Source organism: Lepidochelys kempii, chromosome 2, assembly GCF_965140285.1.
Source record: "Lepidochelys kempii isolate rLepKem1 chromosome 2, rLepKem1.hap1, whole genome shotgun sequence".
Classification (NCBI taxonomy): domain Eukaryota; kingdom Metazoa; phylum Chordata; order Testudines; family Cheloniidae; genus Lepidochelys; species Lepidochelys kempii.
This window is the reverse complement of record NC_136381.1, coordinates 189,124,548-189,144,205: the sequence shown is the minus strand read 5'-3', so window position 1 is coordinate 189,144,205 and position 19,658 is coordinate 189,124,548. Positions and strand designations below refer to the sequence as shown.

The window sequence follows — 19,658 nt, the reverse complement described above, 5'->3', positions numbered from 1 at the left end:
GAAAGCTGGCTAGATTGTCGGGCTCAACGGGTAGTGATCAATGGCTCCATGTCTAGTTGGCAGCCGGTATCAAGTGGAGTGCCCCAAGGGTCGGTCCTGGGGCCGGTTTTATTCAATATCTTCATAAATGATCTGGAGGATGGTGTGGATTGCACTCTCAGCAAATTTGCGGATGATACTAAACTGGGAGGAGTGGTAGATACGCTGGAGGGGAGGGATAGGATACAGAAGGACCTAGACCAATTGGAAGATTGGGCCAAAAGGAATCTGATGAGGTTCAATAAGGATAAGTGCAGGGTCCTGCACTTAGGACGGAAGAACCCAATGCACAGCTACAGACTAGGGACCGAATGGCTAGGCAGCAGTTCTGCGGAAAAGGACCTAGGGGTGACAGTGGACGAGAAGCTGGATATGAGTCAGCAGTGTGCCCTTGTTGCCAAGAAGGCCAATGGCATTTTGGGATGTATAAGTAGGGGCATAGCGAGCAGATCGAGGGACGTGATCGTTCCCCTCTATTCGACATTGGTGAGGCCTCATCTGGAGTACTGTGTCCAGTTTTGGGCCCCACACTTCAAGAAGGATGTGGATAAATTGGAGAGAGTCCAGCGAAGGGCAACAAAAATGATTAGGGGACTGGAACACATGACTTATGAGGAGAGGCTGAGGGAGCTGGGATTGTTTAGCCTGCAGAAGAGAAGAATGAGGGGGGATTTGATAGCTGCTTTCAACTACCTGAAAGGGGGTTCCAAAGAGGATGGCTCTAGACTGTTCTCAATGGTAGCAGATGACAGAACGAGGAGTAATGGTCTCAAGTTGCAGTGGGGGAGGTTTAGATTGGATATTAGGAAAAACTTTTTCACTAAGAGGGTGGTGAAACACTGGAATGAGTTACCTAGGGAGGTGGTAGAATCTCCTTCCTTAGAGGTTTTTAAGGTCAGGCTTGACAAAGCCCTGGCTGGGATGATTTAACTGGGAATTGGTCCTGCTTTGAGCAGGGGGTTGGACTAGATGACCTTCTGGGGTCCCTTCCAACCCTGATATTCTATGATTCTATGATTGCTGACCCTTGTAGGAGAAGGCAAAGAGATACTGGGATTCAGAGTGCACTGGTACAGAGAAGAAAGCGGAGCACAAATCTACAACAGTAAAGTGGGTTGCATTTGGAGGAATAGACGCTATTATTGTAGCAGGGTTAGGAACCACTGGAAAAAAAGGTATGACAATACGGTTAATAGCTCGAAGGTCTTGAACAAATCGCCACGATTTGCCATCAGCCTTTTGAACTGGGAGGATAGGGGTGTTACAGGGGCTGGAACAAGGGACAATAATTCCTTGTTCTTTTAATGCAGATATAACTGGAGAAATCCCAGCCTCTGCCTCAGGATTCAAAGGATACTGAGACAGGCGAGGCAGAGGTTTGGAATTGTCTACAGTAATCCAAACTGGGTCAGTAGTTAATCGGCCCACTTCAGATGCGTGAGATGGCCATAGGGAGGAAGGAACCTGAGAGAATAGGTGCTCTAGGGACAGAGTTAAGGGACAGCAAGAGACCGGAGTGGAGAGGGAAGTTTCAGACAGCAGGGAGGCTACAGAATAACATAAGGAAGACTGAGGGATTTGCAGATAGACACCATCTGGGGAGCAGTAAATAGAACAGCCAGGTTTGCATAGCAAGTCCCGTCCCAGAAGGTTTGCAGGGGTGGAATCAGAGAGGAGGAATGCATGCTCCTCAGAGAGGGGACCGACCTGAACAGACAAAGGTTTTGAGAGGGGAAAAGAGGTAGGGATCCCTGTAATACCAACAGCAGACACAGATTTTCCAGATCGGGGAACCTCAGGCAAGTCAGTGGTGCGGATTCTAGAAAGAGAAGCTTCAGTATCAACAAGGAAAGGGAGAGAGAGATCATTTACAGTCAGGACACATTCTCCAGTAGGGGACAGAGGTAATAAGGGAGCTAAAACTTTGTGAGGTTCCCCAGCATCCCGTCATTGTTGGGGTGAAAAATAGGGTTGGGGATCAGCTGGAGGAACCAGCGGGGGGTTCACTTGATTTCCCATACAATTATTAGGTCATCTTGGACACTCTTGTCCAGGCTGTTTACAGTAGTTACAAACCCCAGTTAATCCAGCCCCCCGCCCCCTTCCGCAACCCCGTCCCTGTCCCCGGTGTGGTCTGCTTAGTCCTGAATAATGCTGTATCTGCAGAGCCATTAACTTTTGGGAGGACTGTTCCTCCTTTCCTTTTAAAGTGTGGTGGCAATGCTCTGCTACTGCCAGCAATTTGTCCATGGTTTCAGTTTCCCATCCCACACTTTATTCGTTTTAACATGCTGCCTGTGGCAGGGAGAAGACCATCCACAAATGCATGTGCCAAGGCCCCCTGCCCATTTACATCGGGCTCTTGTATTCCTGAATGTTGTAGGAAAATATCAGTTAGCCAGGACCTATAGTCGCCTGGGCTTTCTCCTTGCCCTTGCTTACAGCAACGTATTGCTGTCCAGTTTGTTTTAGGAGACCACACTTTGGGAATGGCTTGATGCAGGTGCTTCCAAAGAGCCATATACCGGTCTCTGTATGCCGAATCTGGGCCAGTACTTTTTATGGTTGAGTGGCGTGCCTCAGCTGGCCAGTCTGCGGCAGCCAACCATTTTTCATAATAACTGGCAGGAGCTAACAATTTACACAGTTGGAGGAGATCTGTCTCAGAGGGTTCATAGGTTTCACAGATTAACAGAAACTCCTCAGGAAATTTGACAGAGTTTTCCTGTGGTTTGGGAAAACTTTTAACTATAGATAAAAGTTCCGTACGAGTCCAGGGCTTATAATCCTATATGGACTCACTTTCTCCCATCTTAAGGACTCGTAAGGGTGCCACAACAGTTTGATCAGAGTCTCTCATTAACCTCCCACCAGGTTCTCTTTTCCAAGAAGAGATGTCAAGAGAATCTTTGCAGTCTGCTTTGGATTTCTTCTTCATAATATTTTGCAGCGCTGCGAGGCCAATGAGGGTATCTTCTTCACTTTCATTATCTGTAGTCACTGAAGATTTTTCCTTTTCTGATTTCTTATTTGCGCAGGAGTATGGTGGGGGTCGGGTTTAATCCGGATCATTGCACAGGACTGGGCAAAGGGGAGCGCTCGGACTAGTGGTGGGAGAGATTGCATCCAATTGAACTGTTAGTTTTTTGATAGAATTTTTAAGAGAGGTGAGTTTTGACTCAGTCCATCTATGATTTGCCTCTTCCCACCACTGCATGAAGCAGTCTACTTCTCCTCTCTCCAGTTTGGTTTTTGGGAGGATGAGTTTGCTTTTTAAAGAGTCCACTCGATCCTTGTCCCAAGAACCTAACAGTGGCCACTGTAATTTGGGGTTCTCTAGAGCTAATTTGGACCATTTTTCAAGAAACCTACAAGAGTCCGGACCCCTCCTAAAATACATAAAATAAGCTGGAGTTCCCTTAGGGAACTGTTCTACCTTAGACTTCTGATTACCCATCCAGGAGGACTTCATACAGCACTCACACAAGAAGGAAATTCGGGCTCAGCAGAGCGGTACCCGGTGCAGCACACAGAAAGGAGCCCACAGGCTACTGCCTCAACTGCCCTTGCTTTCACACCAGGGGTTATACCCAAGGCGTGGTGCGGCTGCAGCTGTGCAGATTCCACTTATTCAGACCGTGGGGACGGGGACCCCTTGGTCAGCCAGTCTCCGGACAGAGATGGCTCCCAGATTCACACACACACCACGGGGAAGACGGATAGACACAAAGACAAGACAGTCCTCAAACCGGTTAAAACACAAAAATAATAATTACCTGAGACGTCTGATTCCAGAAGCTGGATCCAAAGACCCCTACCCGAACAGAGTGGGAACCAACAAGTTCAATGGCGTAGACTGCACGGCTGCTGTGTACCTTTCTGTCTTGTGGAGGATTGCTTGGACTAAGCGTCCAGGCGCCGGCTGCCACGATCGTCCTGCAAGGCAGTCAGGGATCACACAGCCTCAGTGAAGCCGCTTGCCATCTCGGTGGAACCTCCAAATTGTCAAAGTTTGACTCAGACTCACAATTTATCAGACCACTCTGTTTTATTAGCAAAGCTGCTCTGCTAATACATTTAGAAGTGAGCCCCCCGAGTGGGGCTTGTGTCTCTTAATTTATACAGTTTTTTGGAGAACAAGTTACAGAGAAGTTACAGACAAAAGAAGAAAAAGATTTTAGTCACCACCCTTCGAGATCCCTGAGACCAGTCACGTATCTTCAATTACCTGCCACCCTTCACAATCTCCTTTAAGAGCTTCCAGTTAACTTAACTAATTGCCCTTCACACCTTCCATTCTCATGCCTGCTTCTTAGACGTGCTGGCTCTATCTTAATTGCTTCTCCATTCAAAAGCTAACTGTCCCTACGTGTGCTCCCTCAGATACTTTGTAACATGTTTTGGCATCCCCTCTCATATACAGTGTATCCAGCATGACCCCTTATACAACGTTATACTTATACAATGTTATACTTCCACACAGGGAAGCATAAGGAAGCAGTGAGACAATACTGGCCACGGTGACAGAAAGAGGTCTCAGCATGCTCCTTGTAACTGATGGCCATCAGTTCTTCTTGATACAACCAAAATCACTAGTCCCTTTTGAATATGTGTGTGTGTGAGAGAGAAAGGGATGTGTGTACATATAACACATGAAAAAACATTAAAAGAGTGTTGTTTAGATTGCAAAGTCAAGCACATGAAATGCCATATTTAAGGATGCCTATTTCAACCTTAATTCAGACCCTTTGTGCATATGCATTATGATACTATCCTTAATTACGTGGACCATGTAGCACACAGGATGGATGGCATGTGTCCATCTCCTCCTCCCTGGCCCGGTCCCACAGGCTGACCATGTCTCAAGCTTCCAGGTTAGGAAACCTCTCAGGTCCTGGGGGTTCTTCCCCTTTCTGGAGGCTCCTGATGGTCTCCCTGTTCAAAGTTGTGAGGGCAACACTTTGTCACTTATCTCTCCTTCTTGCTCCTAGGCCAGTACCTATAGGAGCTGCTTCTCAGAATGGCAGGAGGATTTTACGTATCACTGCTGCTTCTGAATGGGCAGATAACCGTTATTGGTATTGAAATCATATTAAACATGTGTGACATCGCACTCCATATGTTTTATGGAAATATGCTTATGAGTATGAATATAATGTAACTGGAATATGCTTTATGCAAATTTAGGTCTCTTGTAAGGTATCACTACAAAGCTTATAATCTACTGAGTGTATTCATCCTATTTGTACGTATGTATCATTCTTGTATCTGAAGCTAGAAATATGAAGTATAAGTCTGAAGACCTATTGTAATTATGCAAAGTGTGGGCCATTAATGGTGGTTTGGAGGCTTGATGGCTCCCATTGACTACAGTAATTGGTTGTAAATGGCTCTATTTACTTGCAAACTTCCCTGGATACATGCAGGCCAGCCCTGGACGAATGAAGTCTCACAGGACATGTGACCATTTCACAGGGTACGGGAATCCATCTTAAACCTGGTGCTTTTCTATTTAGAAGGAGAAGTGAGAACCCAGAGAGACAAAAGAGTCTCGCTTTGTGCCAAAGCTATAAAAGGGGGTGGAACAGAACAAAGGGGGCTGCCAATTATGAGAAATCCCCTAGTTGCCACCTGAGCTGGAACTAACAAGAATTGTACCAGGGAAAAGGATTGGGCCCAGACTAGGAAGAAGTCTAGTCTGTGAAAGAAGCTTATTGGAACTTCTCTGAGGGTGAGATTTACCTGTAAAGTTTCTTAATGTATTAGGCTTAGACTTGCATGTTTTGTTTTATTTTGCTTGGTAACTTACTTTGTTCTGTCTATTACTTGAAACCACTTAAATCCTACTTTTTATACTTAATAAAATCACTTTTGTTTATTAATTAACACAGAGTAAGTGATTAATACCTGGGAGAGCAAACAGCTGTGCATATCTCTCTATCAGTGTTATAGAGGGTGGACAATTTATGAGTTTACCCTGTATAAGCTTTATACAGAGTAAAACAGATTTATTTGGGGTTTGCATCCCACTGGAAGCTGGGTGTCTGAGTGCTGCTGAGCAGTTTTTGGTTAAAGTCTGCAGCTTTGGGGGCGTGGACCAGACCTGGGTCTGTGTTACAGCAGGCTAGTGTGTCTGGCTCAACAAGGCAGGTTCTGAATGCCCAAGCTGGCAGGAAAAACGGACTCAGAGGTAATTTCAGTATGTCAGGTGACAGTCCCAAAGGGGTCTCTGTGACCGAACCTGTCACAACATGTTTAATCATAGTTTTGTATGAAATCTTTATATGCACAAAATAGCTCCTGTCTGTACTTTGGAAATGATTCATGCTTGGGTAACCTACATGTTCAACAGTACAACTACTTCCAAAAAATAAAGGAGGATTATGTAAGAATTTCAGCTTTCATTTAGAAAGAAAATTAAGCTTCTAGATCATATGATTGCAGAAAAAAGTTTGTAAATGTGACTTATAAAGGCTCAAAGTCCAGGAGGCAAATTATTGTTTGGCTTTAAAAGGAGCCTTAAAAAAAGAAATCTCATGACTTTGGGGGCCTGACGCATGATTTTTGAACCCTTTGGGTTGACAACACTGTTACCCCTGAAAATTTAGGACAAGTCTATATCTGGCTGCTGCAGGAGAGAAGAAACAGAGCAAGCATCCCTTCTTTTCACCCAATCTGCCTCATGCAGTGGCTGTGCGCAGTTGCAGTCCCAATACTTCCTAAGCACAGGAACTGCTCCCTCCTTGTGTCCCGGGAGACCAAGTTGCCATAAGGAATGAAGAGGCAGTACCTAACATATATAGGTTTGTGAGAGGTAGCTAAATAATGTTTTTAAAGTGCTGCTGTGTATACTATAAGCACAATGTATTAAGGCAAATCACTGGCAAAGATGGGAAAAGAACTTGGGATACCTAGCTCCTAGCCCTATGCTCAGTATACACGCATGCACGTGCATACACCCTCTCCAGGGGAAAGCCTTTAGTGATGACTTACACTTTGCACTAGATTCAGTGGCTCTGATCCAGTCTTTTGACAGCAAAACTCTCAGGATTAAAATTATGCGAATGAACACAAGTGCAGGAGGTTGATGAAGTGCAATGAATGTGAATATAGCCATATGATACCTATTAATGATGATACAAGTTGCTTAGCTATTTCTTTGTGCATCATGAAGTTTACACCTAGGGTTCCATTTTCAGTGAAGGTGATTCCTGTATAAATGGGAAAGTTCATGGTCCTTCAACAGCAATTCCAGCGGTGTGTGCATGTGTGGAGACAGTGTTGCCTAGAGCACTGGACTGAGACTCGAGAGACCTGGATTGTGTTCCCACCTTCTGGGTGACCTTGGGCAAGTCACTTGCTGCTCTGTGCCACAGTTTCCCCATCTGTAAAATGGTGATGGTGATACTGACCTTCGTTGTAAAGTGATTTGAGATCTACTGATAAAAAGTGCTGTAGGAGAGCTAGGTTCTTTTTTAAGGGATCAGTGAAGGAGATAGAATGTCTGTGTTTGAAGGTAGGAATTAATTTAATTGTATCTTTATTAGCATATAAGTCAGAGGGATACGGTCTAGAATGATGGCCATGAGTAATACTGCATTAGAACAGCTGCTTTATGATACAGGATGGTTTATGTGCTGTAATGTTGAATACTGTAGTTAAAGCTAATGTGCTACTAGAAAGTCAGATTACCCTTCATGACTGGATGGACCAAGGTGTCCAAGGGATGTTGCTTCAGTTAAAACAGAATTAAGAACATAAACGCAGTTGTGCTGGGTCAGACTAAAGGTCCATCTAGCCCAATATCCTGTCGTCTGACTGTGGCCAGTGCCAGGTGCTTCAGAGGGAATGAACAGAACAGGTCAATCTATCAAGTGATGCATCCCCTATCATCCAGTCCCAGCATCTGGCAGTCAGAAGCTTAGGGACTCTCTGTTGGGTTGTATCCCTGACCATCTTGGCTAATAGCCATTGATGGACATATCCTCCATGAATTTATCTAATTCTTCTTTGAACCCAGTTACAATTTTGGTCTTTATAACATCCCTTGGCAACGAGTTCCACTGATTAACTGTGCATTGTGTGAAGAAGTACTTCTTTCTGTTTGTTTTAAACCTCATGCCTATTAATTTCATTTGGTGACCCATGGTTCGTTTGTTATGTGAAGAGGTAAATAAAGGTTCCTTATTCACTTTCCCCATACCAGTCATGATTGTATAGACCGCTATCTTATCCCTGCCCCCTCGATAAACACCTTAGTTGTCTCTTTTCCAAGCTGAATGGTCTCATTCTTTTTAATCGCTCCTCATATGGAAGCTATTCCATACCCCTCATCATTTTTGTTGCCCTTCTCTGTACCTTTTCCATTTCTAATATATCTTTTTTGAGATGGGGCAACCAGAACTGCATGCAGTATTATAATGGTTGCAACATAATCTTGTATTTTTAGCAGTTTCAACATAAAGCAAATTCTTCCCATGCTTCTGGTGTAATTCACATGCCTAAATTGCCAGTTTCAGGAGCAAAATAGAGCAGCATTTCTGTGGGTAGAGGATGTTTTTCCTCTTCTCCATTCCAGATATATGAAGCTCCAGTTTTTGCTGAACTAGCTGTTTCTTTGCATGGCCCAGTCTTTGTTTTCATTGGCAGCATAGTATTGCAGACTTTAGAAACCACAAGGAACAGATCAAGTGCTTTAAATTCTGTAATATAAGTGTTAAATATTTCTGCACTGAAATTCATTATGGGTGAGATTAGATGTCTTTGCCATATCCAAATGAGTAATCACAAATCTTGGGTGTTCATTTAACCCCCAGAAATATGCCTGCTCAGCGTAGTAGAGATGCAGGGGTGTCCTTGAACACAAGCAATGCACTGACTTGCCAAATCACAGGATGGTCCAACCTCCAACAACAGGACCAGGATGAGAGGCAACTCACCACCTGGCAGGGAAGGGCTCTGTGTTTGCTTGGAGCAATGTAAACCAGAAGGTTGATCCAGCATATACATGCCTCTGGCCGTAAGGGTTATACCTGTTACGCAGGAATTATGAAAGGGTACAATAATAATTACTTGCTAATAGTAAGATCTTAAAATTTTACTGAATAATATGCTGCTTATTCCTTGGCTGCTACTTGCACCACCATGCTTTAACTACTTTCTTGCTGGGCAGCTTGGACAGCCTACCATATTAATTGCACAGCCTGCTTCATGGTCACCTCAGGCATTCATTGTAAAAGTTTTCAGAAAGCGACTTGTTTAAAATCCCAGCTACAAAACTATGTCTTATGTGCTCTTCCTTATGGACACTCAAGTCACAGGGACCTAAATTTTCAAACATAATGAGTGATTTTACGAGCCTTAGTTTTTGCGTGGCTCTTGTGGCACCTTAAAGGAGCCTAATTTTCAGAAAGGGGTGAGCACCTGCCCTTCGAAAACTAGGGCCCTCAAAAGGTGTCTTGGGCACCGCAAAATCACTGGTCATTTAAAGAAATTTAGGCCATTGTGCATTTTTTTTCCCCATAGAGGTCCTTATCAAGGCTTCAGTGTTTTCTCCAGGCCTCTTCACACTTTGGTAAAGCCCATTCACGTATTACATTCCAGTTTGGAATGAAACCCTTAACAAATGTTTTAGGAATGTTGTCATAGTTGTTCTTATCTCCTTCTTCTGCAAAGGCAAATGATTTATAAACATTTTCAGTTTCACTCCTACTTGCACAGATTAACAAGTGGACCGATACTTCACTGCTCTGTGTGATAAGCTTCACTGTGGTTTAGGACCAGGGGAAGCATTCCTTCCACATAGGTATTATCAAACTGAAAGGCTGGTGGAGCATTAAATTTGAGCAATTTCTTTTCCTCTCATTGATGCTGGTTCAACACAAGCTAGTTTCTGGCACAGTGTCATTTATGGGTAAAGAATCCCAGAAAAAGCTATTTTCTGCTCTCGTAGCCAGCAGCACTACCAACTCTCCTGATTTGGCCATGAGCCTGGCAAGATTTGAGTTGGGTTTCAATTTTTTTTAAAGCCTCGCGTGATCTCAGGTTCCAGTCTTCAAAACCTGTGACATTTTCCTAATTCAAAATGGCAGCCATCTCCCACTACTTTCAATGGGGCTGAAGCCAAACTGCGCTCAGCCAAAATGATTATCATTTCCCTACAGGCTTTGGACGTGGAGGTGAGACTGCCCCTAGTAATGACAACTGCTACCTCCCACTGATTTCAATGAGACTGAAGCCAGGCAGATTCAGGGAAGATCCCCCTCCCCCAGGGTCTGTGGTTAGTGAGCTGGACTGGCCAGGAAACTATAATGAGACCATAGTATGTAGGGTGCAAGGGGAATTGTGGATGCAGGGAGAAATTGAGAATCATGCAGAGGAATGTGGGGTTCAAGAGAGATTCTGGGAGGGCTAGAGAGAGACTGAGCAGTATGCACAGGAATTTGGGGTGCTCAAAGCCTTTTTGGGGACAGGGGGAGGAGCAGAGGGAAAATGTGAGGGATAGGATTTTGTAAAGGGAAAGAGCCAGTCACAGAGATGAAGGCCAGAATGGACCAGCATATCATCCAGTCTGACATCCTGTATATTACAGGCCACTGACACTAATCAACTCCCATACCAAGCCCAGCAACCAGAATTGGACCAAAGTATTTCAGCCTGCAGTAGACTCAACAATTGTGTGCCATGGGTGGGCTGGGGTGGGGCAGAGAACAGGAAGGGTTGAGATGCACCAATGGCTGAGGATCCTGCAATGGCAGGCCACTGATTAGATGGGATATGGCCAGCTGATGCTAGCAAGTGATCCCCATACCCCAGAGAAAGGTGAAAAAATTCCAGGAGGAAATTCCTTCCCAACTCCAAATATGGCAATCAGACCCTGAGCATGGGAACGAGACACACCAGCCAAGCACCTGAGAAAGGGAATTCTCAGTGCCATCTCAGAGCACCACCCTATCCAGTGTCCCATCTCCAGCCATGGCCAAGTCTGACACGTCAGAGGAAGGAGACAAAAACAAACCAAACAAATGCCACCAGGATACATCAAGGGAATAACATACCCCTTCCTATAGGGATAGGTGAATGTAACTTGGGGAGGAGAGGGACAAGAGTCTGTATAGGAGTGTGGAGTGGGAATATGACTTGAAACAAAATCGAATGGGCTGGGGAGGGAAATGGGATGGGGAAGGAAAGAGGATAATGCTAAGTGAGGGGAATGGAAAGGGACAAAATGGCAACTCCCCCACTCCAGAGATTAGGAGAGGGCAAGGGGTGTCCCCTTCGGGGCATTCCATATTTTTGCAAGGGCATTTCAGGTTAAATTTTGACCCTGAAATACTCATGTACACTTTGGGAATGGGGAGCTCCCTCCAATAGACTTAAAAACCAGCAGACACATAAAAACAACCCCCACCCCCAATACATTATTATTTTTAAAAATCTCATGATGATCAAGATAATCTCATCATTCTGGCAACCTGATTTATAATTTTTTAACAATTGGGGTTGGCAGTACTGCACTGAAAAAGGAACTTAAATAAGACAGGAAGCTCTAAAGCTTCCCTCTGTGTGTGTTAGAGATTTTGCCAAGAATCTTTCCCAGTTCCTCTTATCTCACTTCATGCTACCATTATAAAGAAACAATACCCACATCTCACATCGGGGTACCCCTGTACATGTGCAATGGCAGGAGGGTAAACTGAGCTACCAGTGCTGCTTGGGCAGGACTCATGGAATTCAACAGCCTAGAATCACTGTTACAAGAGCTCTGTGCATAGAATCCTCCTGGAATTCAATGGGAATTCTATGTGCAGAGCACATGGGGGATCAGGCCTGTTAAGAGGGCCCAGGATTACAAAGCCTTCACTATTAGACTGCAGCCATGATTCAGTTTGGTGGCCAAATGGGAGCAGTGGGAGAGGCAGCAGCATGCATCTACAGCAGCCTGGGGGTTAAGTTCAACCTAATGAAGACAGCGTTCAAAGATTATCTTCACTGTTACTCACAGCACCATCTGGCACAGATGCACATGTGGGAGATTAAACATGTAAAAGATGGCAACAACAACAACAAACATTTCCATAATAGTACTTTTTTTTTTGAAGGAAAATATGTTGACCATCTAATTTGGATTCATAAAGAAACCTATTAATCTGAGGCTTCAAAGAGTTGTCTCAGAACTTTTAATCAGGAGTTGCATTTTACTGTGGAAAGGAGCAGAGGGGAGTGAAAAAAATAAAACAAAACAACTGTCTATTTGAAAGCAGTCTGGGTGAGGGAACTCTGCAGGGAGCCTCTTCTCACCCACCTGGAGAAGAGGCTCCCTGAATGCTTGTTTTCATTAGCATGGGCCTCTCTGGCTCTTCAAAACCCTTTCCATGGGTTGCCAAGGCAACCTAGAGCCATAATGCAGCACATGGGTGTTGTACATCAACTGGTGTGTTGCACTTTATTGACATAAACATGAAAAATAGCCAGGGGCCAAAACATGGGCATTGTCTTTTATCATGGACATCTAAAACTTGTGGGGTTTTCAGGTACTCTGCTACGTGTATCTGCCAAGAGATGGTTGGTCAAAAAAAGGACAGGATATGCACATCAAGAACCATCTCCTTTGATTTTAATGGGGCTTCTTGCTTGTGTAAGGCAAACAGGATTTGGCCTGGAATGTGCGAACACATGCAGATATTGGGCCAGATTTTCACACAATTTAGCACCGGCAGTTGGGACTACCTTTTCAAAAGGGCTCAGACCCCCCCAGTTAGGCACCGAAGTAGGTGGCCACATTTTAAGAAGCCCTTGGCGGTAGGGATTGAAATAGGAGCTGGTGGTGCAGAGCACTTTGGAAAACCTGACCCAAGTTGTAGCTGCTGCACACCTGAAAAATCTGATTTTTAGGGTCTAATCTTGCAGTTGCTACTCACGTGAATCATACTTACGCAAGTGAATAGTCCCATAGTAAGGACTACTCATCTGAGTAAAGATCATAAGAGCAAGTCCTCTAGTTTCACAAGGCAAGGCTCACATGCTTAGCTAAAGTTACCTCGTGGAGAAGATAATTTGTGATGTGATATCGCAGATTACTGTTTGCAAAAGAGAATCAGCACTGGTGTATCGGCTGGAGACAAAGTATGAGAGAGGATAGACTGTTGCTTGAATGAGGTCAACAATGAGGAATAACAACTGTAAGACCTCTTTAGATTTGTAGAGCACAGCCAAAGAAAAGATTTGTATCCCCAGGAATTTTTGTTGCACATCCAGCTAGACATGGCTGTCAAAGAGTTTTCATTTAGAGTCAGGAAGGGAGGTGCTGGCTGCAATAGTTGGCAGGAGAAGAAGGAAGGGAGTGGGTCTGAAAATATACAGTCACTTCAACAAATATCTAGTTCTCTTCTTCATGTATCATGTTAGCATTTGTTGGAATGTGAATGAGTAGTAGCAGCTCAGCAGACAGAGAGCAGCAGGTTATGTAGATATGATAGTGCACTTGGGACAATTGGTGTGAGTGTCCACTTTCTTTTCCTCTGCCTCATGCATACAAAGAGAAGGGGTGAAGTCCTGTCCCCATACTAGAAATAATGAACAATAATAATACACCCCAAGACTTTGTGATGGTGTGTCTATCCCACACAAGGCCTGAGGTAAGAAGGGCCAGTTAACCCTGTGTCAGGTTGCACCTGGAGGAGAGCCAGGACCTGTTAAAGGCTAATTGATGAAGTCTAGCTGGGCAGAGCCAGACTGAGTATAAAGCCAACAAGGTGACAGCAGGAAGAGGCTACTGGGAAGAACTTTACAGTCACTCCCTAGTGAAGTGGCTATGTATAAGGAGGAAGTCTAGGGGGTGAGTAGGCCCTATGATCCTGCCTCAGATACTGACTGTGGCAAGAGAGGGGTGAAGTAGCCACAAGGAGCAGAGGAAGTTCCAGTGGTAACCCAGAGGTGGGCCAGGAGATAGGGAGGAAACAGCAACAGGGTCTGATGTTTGATAGACTATTGTTAGGGCATAGGGTCCCTGTGCTGGAACTTGGAGTAGTGAGTGGGCCTGGGTTTCCCTACCAACCACTGGGAAAGTGGCACAGACTGTGCTGTGGCTCAGAAGACTGCCTGACTTAGTCTCTCAGGACTAACTTTAGTTTTTCCATTCTGGGGTTTCATAGTGACCTGGCTGGAGAACTAAACCATGAAGAGGGAGCAACCAAGTCCAGAGAGACACACACCCAGGAGTGAGCAACCAAAGGAGGGGGCATCAAACTGCTCAAGAGCTAATCCCAAGATGTGTCACAAAGCAGTGCCCCTAATGGTGAGTGACTTGTTCTAATACAACTTTATTCTACAATTACTATATTTTAGTGGGTTCTCCTGTAGTGACTCTCACTTTTCTGTGAAGTATTAAAATCTTTCATTACTTATTCACGCATTAGAATAGAGGCTACATATTTTAAAGTGGTGTCCTGTCATAATCATTTCAGGTACAAGAACTGTAAAGCTGAATTATTATGGCACCAAATCTCGTTCGTATATGTACAGATACGCATGCTCTATGTTGATGGCTGAGCCTTCATATCTCACTTCTTTTACATTTTTCTTTTCCTTTCTACTCTTATGTGAACAGAAGCCTGTTTTATTTAAGCCCTGTTCTCTCATGTATATGTATAGTAGTGATAGCTAAAATGACTGTAAACTTTATTCAAGAATGCGTCCTCCTGGTGAGGAACAAGAAGGGTCTGGCCCAGTGACAGAAGGACAATCATAGTGTTGCCTCTTCTTGATCCTAGTGGCCAGTCTAAGTTTGGGGATCTGGGGTTTTGCAAATTGGAAGCAGAAATTGATGGAGTCTGGTATTCAGTGATGCAATCTTGTTTATCCACAAGGAGTGGACAAAGTCCATCTTCTCCAAATGCAAGAGGAACCAAAACCAAAAGGAGCAGTTTCTTTAGTTTACAAGCTCAAGCCTCTTTAACCAGCAGACTCTGAGGCATGCTCTCTAGCAGTCACGCTGTGCTCACAGGCTATTGGCTGCCTTTTCTGCTTTTGCCTCCCTTTTCATTCTTATCTGTGTGATGGGTTGGGTCACAGAGACCCCCTTGGGACTGTCACTGGATGTGCTGAGATTACCTCTGAGCCCGTTTTCCCTGCCAGCTTGGGACTCCAGAACCCTGCTTGTTGAGCCAGACACATTAGCCTGCTGCAACACAGAACCAGGGTCTGAACCACACCCCCAAAGCTGCAGATTTTAACCAAAAACTGCTCAGCGGGTCACCTACCTCAAGCATCCAGACACCCAGTTCCCAATAGGATCCAAACCCCAAATAAATCTGTTTTACTCTGTATAAAGCTTATACAGGGTAAACTCATAAACTGTCCACCCTCAATAACACTGATAGAGAGAGATATGCACAGCTGTTTGCTCCCCAGGTGTCAGTTACTTACTCTGGGTCAATTAATAAGCAAAAGTGATTGTATTAAGTATAAAAAGCAGGATTTAAGTGGTTTCCAGTAATAGCAGACAGAATAAAGCAAAATAAAACAAAACACGCAAGTCTAAGCCTAATACATTAAGAAACTGAATACAGGTAAATCTCATCCTTAGATGTTCCAATAGGCTTCTTTCACAGACTAGACTTCTTCCTAGTCTGGGCCCAATCCTTTCCCCTGGTACAGATCTGGTTAGTTCCAGCCGGCATCTTGGATGAAAAGCAGATAATTCCACATGACTAGGACTCCTCTTTTCTGTTCCACCCCCTTTTATAGCTTTGGCACAAGGTGGGAATCCTTTGTCTCTCTCTCAGTTCCCACCCCTCCTTCTAAGTGGAAAAGCACTAGGTTTAAGATGGATTCCAGTATCATGTGACATGGTCACATGTCCTGTGAGACCCCTAGTCTCCATTCTTCCAAGGCTGGCCAGCACGTACCCAGGAAGTTTTGCAGGTAAACAGAGCCATTCACAACCAATTGTCCTAGTTAATGGGAGCCATCAAGATTCCAAGCCACCATAATGGCCCACACTTTGCATAATTACCACAGGACTTCAGAGTAATATTTCATATTTCTAGTTTCAGATACAAGAATGATACATTCATACAAATAGAATGAACACGCTCAGTAGATTCTACGCTTTGTAATGATGCCTTACAAGAGACCTTTTGCATAAAGCATATTACAGTTACATCATATTCACACTTATAAACCCATTTTTATAAAGCATATGGAGTGTAACGTCACAATCTGTTCTCAGATTCTTCATGAATTCCGCACCCACACACACCTGCTCTCCCTACCCCGTTGGGGAAACTCCCTGCATCCACATGGCACTAGTCTCTGAGCAGACCCAGTTAGGCCTTGTTTTAGGTGTCTCTTTTAACTATCTGTCTAACCTTAACTGTCTCTTTTAACTATCTTAAATGAGGGGTGCATTCACACATCAATTTGAACAAGGCTTTAACTTAACTCATAACAACATTTCACCTAGCTTGTAACAATAGCATCTGTTCAAAGAATACATCTAGTTCTTCTACTTGCTAACATCTATCACTTAAGGCTATGACTACACTGTGCACCTTACAACAGCATGGCTGTTGTAAGACACTCAGTGTAGCTGCTCTTTGTTGCCAGGAGAGAGCTCTCCTGACAACAAAATAAAACCACCCCCAATAAAGGGTGGTAGCTTCGTGGGCAGGAGAGCACCTCTTGCTGACAATTGCTGTCCATACTGGTGCTTTTCATCATTAAAATTTTTGTCATTCAGGGGGTGTTTCACACTCCTAAGCGACAAAAGTTTTAACGACGCAACTGCAGTGTAGATAAGGCCTAAGGTCATAATGAGATTTGAGGATGTCCACTATGGTCTATGAAGTGGTTTAAACTGCATGAGATTTGATCTGGCCTCTCAGACTTTGTAAGGAACAAACATTTCACGTATCAGTTTAGCTGGTCGTGCATTTAAGAAACAGGGTAAATTAGGCTGTTACGAAGAAAAGCACACATCTACTGGTAATAATATGCTATCCTTGAGCCTGATCCTGCTAACCCTTTCTCAAAGGGGAAATTTCTTCCACTGAAGAGAGACAGCAAAAGGCATTGGCAACATTTAAACTCTGTTTTGGGTCAAAGGCCACATGTTGGTTGTCTGCACAAGTGGTGAATTGAATTGACGAATAATCCTTGCTCAAGTGAATAGTGCTATTGAACTTAATTAGACTCTTAACTGCATTAATCACAAGAGTAAAGACTTGCAGGATTTGGCCCTTGTATTTACTAATTTAGTCCTAGATGCACAAAAGAAGCTAAGTCCCAGTTTGTGCACCTCTGCAATACACAAACCCACCTGCCTAACAGTGAAGGTTTCTAAACTTCCACTGTAGAAGTTCCCTAAGTACTTACATTTTGCAGAAGAAGGTCCCTAGTCACCTGTTTCTTCCTCTGGGCATGTGCGCTGCTGCCTCCCTATAGGCATCTGGACTCCATCTCTTGCCTAAGCCCCAGAATCTTCCACAAACTGGGGGAAGAAGATAGATGCTCCTCTGTAACTTGCCTGCATGCCCTGATCCAATAAGTGTGCTCTGAATTTGCCTGCCAAATCAGGCCCTGCAGGCAAGCTCTTACAACATGGCCACGGTAGGAAGGAAAAGCTCCCTCAACTTTTAGCTCAGTGGTTAGGGTAATCACCTATGGGCAAACTACGACCCACGGGCCACATCCAGCCCGCAGGACCTTCCTGCCTGGCCCCTGAGCTCCTGGCCCCTCCCCTGCTGTTCCCCCTCCCCCACAGCCTCAGCTCACTGTGCCACTGAGCTGGTGCTCTGTGCTGCGCGGTGGCGTGGCTGGCTCCAGCTGGGCGGCACGGCCATAGCGCCGCCAGCCACCGGTGCTCCAGGCAGCGCGGTAAGGGGGCAGGGAGCGGGGGGGTTGGATAGAGGGCAGGGAAGTTTGGGGGGAGGGGGTCAAGGGGCGGGGGGTGGATAGGGGTCGGGGCAGTCAGAGGGCGGGGAACAGGGGGGTTGAATGGGGGCAGGGGTCCCGGGGGAGGCAGTCAGGAAGGAGTGGGGGGTCGGATGGGGCGGCAGGGGGCAGTCAGGGGCAGGGGTTCCGGGGGCGGTCAGGGGACAGGGAGAAGGGGTGGTTGGATGGGGCAGGGGTCCCGGGGGGAGGGGGGGCCGTCAGGAATGAGAGGAGGGGTTGGATGGGATGGCGGGGGGCAGTCAGGGGCAGGGGTTCTGGGTGTGATCAAGGGACAGGAAGCCGGGGGGGGTGGATGGGGCATGGGTCCTGGGGGGGGGCCCATCAGGGAACAGGGGGAGTTGGATGGGGCAGGAGTCCCAGGGGAGGGCATCAGGGGGCAAAAACAGGGAGGGGCAGATGTGGGGGCACGCCCCCCTCCCCTAACCAGCCCTCCATATAATTTTCGAAACCCGATGAAGCCCTCAGGCCAAAAAGTTTGCCCGCCCCTTTCCTTGTGATGTAGGAAACCCCTGAGTCAAGTCCCCCTTCTGCCTGATGAGGATAAACTTAAACCGGGATCTCAGATCACTTCTCAGATGAGTGCTCTAATCAGTGGGCTATGGGATATTCCCATGTGGGCCTCCCTCAGTCTCTTGTTGAAGCTGTTCCATTGTGGATACATGATCAAAGTAATTGGAGCAGGGGAACTGGCTCCTGGGTCTAGCACATCCTGGTGAATGCTCTGACTATAACCCGATGAGTATTCTCATGCTTTCTTGCTCACACATGTTCTCTCTCTGTGTGTCAGCCAATGACCTTAATTATTTAATCCAAAGTGCAACAGCTTCCCCAGGAGAAATTGGGGAAACCCCACATCAAAATAACCCACAGCCCAGTGGTTAGAGAACTCTCCTGAGAGGTAGCAGATCCCTGTTCAAATCCCTCTTCCTTATCAGGTGAAGAGGGGACTTCACCTGGGAAGTAGGAGACTCCAGTTCAGTGCCCTAACCTGTAGGCTAAGTTGTATGGGAGATCCTCCTCTCCCTGTTATTCCTTGCCCCCCCAGGTATCGAACTCCAGGAGAGAGCTCACACCGTAGAATCACAAGCAGAGATTGGTTCCTCCCTGTAACCAGGACTTAGGTGCCTATCTCTAAGAGGGGCATAGCTTAGCATATACCTCTGCCCTTGATATCTCCCATTGGCTATTTTAGTGGGCTTCCCACCTAGCATGATGGCTTTTGTGAATTTCTGAACTATCCAAATCTCAAAGTCTGTAAAAATTGAGTAGAAAATCTATGGAGGAAAAAGCTCTTGTGATAGTTCCAACACTTCCTGCTTCTGTTTGGGCTGGAAATAGCATAAGAACAGATTTTCTCATTGGAAGTGCAACTATACCATCAGCCAGTCCCACATGTGGCCAGAAGCAGAAAGTGCATAAGTAGCATGGGAATTTAAAATATTTTTTTAAAAGTTACTCAAGTTGCAAACTGAAATATTTGGTTAAGAGTTTGGTTTTAGGTTTGGTTCCCCTTTGTGTGGAAGCTTTTAATCAGAACTGATTTGCCCATCCCTACATAGTAAGACCAAAAGATGGAAACATTTTTCCTCTTTCTGGGTCAAGTTCACCCTTGTGCTGGCTTTCTGTGCCCTTTAATTCCCATAGAAGATCTTGAGATCAGCATT

At 45.3% G+C, this 19,658-nt stretch overlaps 1 long non-coding RNA gene across 2 annotated transcripts in view; it reads left to right on the top strand.

The window, feature by feature from the left end:
- LOC140906016 (uncharacterized) overlaps positions 1-19,658 on the top strand; it is a 181,912-nt gene that overhangs the window by 146,995 nt on the left and 15,259 nt on the right. For both annotated transcript variants that reach the window (XR_012157025.2, XR_012157024.2), the window contains one exon: positions 14,193-14,335. This is a non-coding gene — a long non-coding RNA (uncharacterized LOC140906016). The remainder of the gene's footprint in view (positions 1-14,192; positions 14,336-19,658) is intronic.